The sequence below is a fragment of the Drosophila ananassae genome (genome assembly GCF_017639315.1).
Source record: "Drosophila ananassae strain 14024-0371.13 chromosome 4 unlocalized genomic scaffold, ASM1763931v2 tig00000073, whole genome shotgun sequence".
Lineage (NCBI taxonomy): Eukaryota > Metazoa > Arthropoda > Insecta > Diptera > Drosophilidae > Drosophila > Drosophila ananassae.
This window is the reverse complement of record NW_025319042.1, coordinates 973,420-977,562: the sequence shown is the minus strand read 5'-3', so window position 1 is coordinate 977,562 and position 4,143 is coordinate 973,420.

Here is a 4,143-nt window from a genome sequence, read left to right as displayed (position 1 = left end):
ATGAACTGCAATTTGTTTTGGCAGTGGCAGGTCTGCTGCAAGGAGAATCGCTGGCCAATATACAGCATGAAAGCGCAATATGTCTTTACCGATTACATGAACGTTGAAAGAGTTGTCAGCTAGGTTCGGCGTCATTCCAGTGCTTGACACTGGAATCTGCGTTTTCCCTTGGTTTGGTGTCATTCCAGTGCTTGACACTGGAATCTGTGTTTCTGGTTCTGCCCAAAACCTCTTATATTCCTCACCTTCAGTACTAGGGAAACCTATTGATGTAAGATAATTGGTTAATGCATCTATCCAGACATAGATTACGTGTTTGTCATTACCTGGTACTTTTATTCCCCAGTTAAAACTAGTGCGAGAGATTGAGAGGTCAATGAGCCCTGATCTTACAAACGATATCACTTCATTTCTTCTGCTCTCAGGAAAGATAAAACTTGGCTGATTTTTATAGAGTTCCAGTAATTTGTCTTGCCAGTTTGACAAGCGAAAAAAGTAGCTCTCTTCTTTTATCCACTGAACTTCTGCGCCTGTTGGTGCTTTGCCATCTATCAGCTCTGATTCCTGATAAAATGCTTCATCACGAACTGAATACCAACCCGAATAGGAATCCAAATATATTTGCCCTCTCTCTTCAAGTCTATTCCATAAAGCTATAACTGCTTTTTTGTGACGTTCCTCCGTAGTGCGAATAAAATCGTCATACTCAAAATTCATGAACTTAGCCAATTCTTTAAATGAAACGCTCACATCATCTGTAAATTCTTTTGGCTGCATTTCCTTTGCTTTAGCTGCTTTTTCTATTTTTTGTCCATGTTCATCTGTACCGGTGGTAAATTTGACATTTTTCCCAGCTAGTTTCATGAACCTTGCCACCACGTCACACAAGAGAGAAGTGTATGCATGACCAATATGCGGCTTATCGTTTACGTAATATACTGGCGTGGTGATGTAAAAGTTCTCGAATTGTTCCATGGTTTAGCATTTTGATAAAAATCAACTGAGTTAATTATAGTATTAAAAAGGCAGTAATAAATAAATATTGATTGGGTTAAGCATAATTTTTGAAAAAAGCTATTTACTGAAATTTTATTAAAATAAGAAACAATCAGGCATGATTATTGAAAGAACAATGAGAAATTTTCTTGTAATTCTATTTATAGTTTTCTATGCATTTGATGCACACGCTGATGGAGCAACAGATGTAATGTGTAATGTAATAGGTTACGTTCATGGAATAGGTGGACCAATGATTACAGTGGTAATAATTGGTTCAAGCTTACTTGCAATATTTGGCAGAATGCCTTGGCCTGCACTTTTCGCACTGGGTATGTTTGTTGCTGTGTTTTTTGGTGCTCCTCAAATTGTAACAAAGGTAACAGAAAAAGAAGTTTGTTGTCTTTTTAAAGTCAAACCTTGGAGAATGGAAAGTGTGTTGCTGCTCCTGGATATGAACGTGTAGGTACAGGTTATGCTTGTCGTTCCGGTTGGGCGCTAACTAATAAAGGCTACTGTATAAAAGCTGGCCAAGATCCTTCAAAGTATTGGAAGTGAAAATGGTGCTTTTATAGAGTTAAATCTAACAAACCACAAAGTATATAATTAACATCTACTCCTTTAGTTAGATTCCACTCACGCTTTATTACGTTGTACTCCATACCAGCCATGTTTTGCAGCGTTACATTATTTTCTCTTAAGTGATTTGCAATTTCTGACGGCTTGAGAAATTTATTCCAGTTATGTGTACCTTTTGGCAGCCAATTTAATATGTACTCTGCACCAATTATTGCAAGGCAGAAGGATTTGATAGTTCTATTTATTGTGGATATAAATATCAGCCCATTCGGTTTTAGCAGTTCTATCGCTTTTTTCATGAAAAGCTCTAAATTATCCACATGTTCAACTACTTCCATCAACAGAACCACGTCGTACTTCTTGTCATTGCTTAGCTCTTCAATGCTGGTGTGTATATATTCTATATTTAACCCTACTTTTTTTGCATGTGAATGCGCTACTTTTATGTTTTCTTCACATACATCTATTCCCACAACGTTAATGCCAACGCGTGCCATTGACTCTGACAAAATGCCACCACCGCATCCAACATCAAGCAATGATAATTCTTTCAAATTGCATTTTTTTAACTCTTTTATTTTCTCAATAATGTAAGATACTCTAACAGGATTCATTATGTGCAATGGTTTGAATTTGCCGTTCTCATCCCACCACTGGCCTGCCATTTTAGCGAATTTTGATATTTCATCTTCGTTATAAGTTTTTGTTTTTTTTTTCTTAGAGGTTATATTGCTGAGTTTATCAAGGCGTTTTTTATGTCTGCTTTCTTTTGAAAATTCTGTTTCGAGGAATTGTTTGACTATGTCTTTTGCTAATCCACTCGCAGTAAACCCTGCACCAAGACACAGTACATTTGCGTTGCCATGCTCGCGAGCTAATTTTGCGATCTCAACACTGTTACATAAAGCAGCGTAGATTCCTTCAAAACGATTTGCCACAGTACTCATGCCCAAACCTGTACCACAAATTAATATCCCATAATTTGCTTTTTTGCTTGTTATATCTTCTACAACTTTAACAGCATAGTCTGGATAATCCACGCACTTTTGCTGAGCAGTGCAGCCTTGATCTACCACTCTGTAACCTAGGGCTTCCAGGTAAGGTTTTATTTCTGATTTTAATTCATAACCAGAATGATCTGAGGCAATTGATACTATACCTAACATATAAGAAATAAGGACATTTTATATGGGTTTGAACTTTCTGTCAAGTCATTCAATGCTTCTGACCTTTTGGGGTATCCGTTCAGCGGAGTGGCAGAATAAGGTAGACAAGGTGATCTAAAAAGATAATCATAGAGCAAAAGTGAAATAATATGGTAAACCTTTTAGAACTTTGCAAAAATTTACAGCAAAAAATAGAAAGGTTAGAAGCAAAAATAGAAAGATTGGAAAAAGAGAATGAAAGTTTAAAAGCAGAAAATAAGGCTTTAAAGATAGAAAATGCTGAGTTAAGAGAAAGACTCGGTTTAAGCTCAAAAAATTCATCAATACCAAGTTCCAAAGAGTTGTATAAAATAAAAAAGAATAAGCCGAAAAGCGAAAGGAATATTGGCGGTCAGGTTGGTCATAAAGGAAGTTTTCGCGCCAACATGGATGCAGATAAAGTAGTAAAGATAGAGTTGCCTAATACTTGCGAATGCGGAGGAGAAATTGCAATATGTGAAAAACCATATATTCATCAGAAAGTTGATCTTCCAGAAATCAAGCCTTATGTAGTGGAATATCAGTTAGAACATGGCCGTTGTCGGAGATGCGGAAAGAGAAGAAGTAGCAAGTTACCGGAAGGTGTTACGCCAGATACATTTGGTCCAAGGGTTAAGTCAATAATTGCAGCGTTCAGCGGATTCTACAAAAATTCAAAACGCGAAATAGCGAGTGTCGTAAATGATATCTTCAATTTGAACATAAGCGTCGGTAGCATATCAAATAGTGAACATAGAGTTGCTTCAAAATGCAAAAAAATGTATGAGCAGATCGAACAAGAGATAAGTAGGAGTAAAGTTCTACATATTGATGAAACGAGCCATTATAACAAAGGTAAACTCGCTTGGTGTTGGATGTTTGCAAGCAATACGGCAAGTTTTGTAAAATTTACAGAGTCAAGAGGAATGAAAGTTTTACAAAATAGTAAATTCTGCAATCGCAATAGCTTGGTAATAACTGACAGGTATGCAGCATACAATTATTTTGCCGATAAAAACAGGCAAATCTGTTGGGCACATTTATCAAGAGATTTTGAAAGATTAGCACATAGTTGGAATATTGAAGTTAAAGTTCTGGGTTGTTACTTGAGAAACGTGGCCACTGAATTATTTGCACTAAAAAAAGCTTTACTAAAAAGTGAGATAGATGTTTTGAGGTTTGTCAGACGTGCCAGAAAATTAAGAAAACGTACAAAGTATTACTTGAAGGAGATATCTCGTTTACCTGAAGCAATTGGAGCCTCTCGAGTTGCAAAAAATGTTCTGAGATCTGAAAGAATGATGTGGAAATTTTTAGATGACCCAGAAAATATTCCGCTGACAAATAACCACGCTGAACGGCAAATTCGGCATTATGTCGTTTA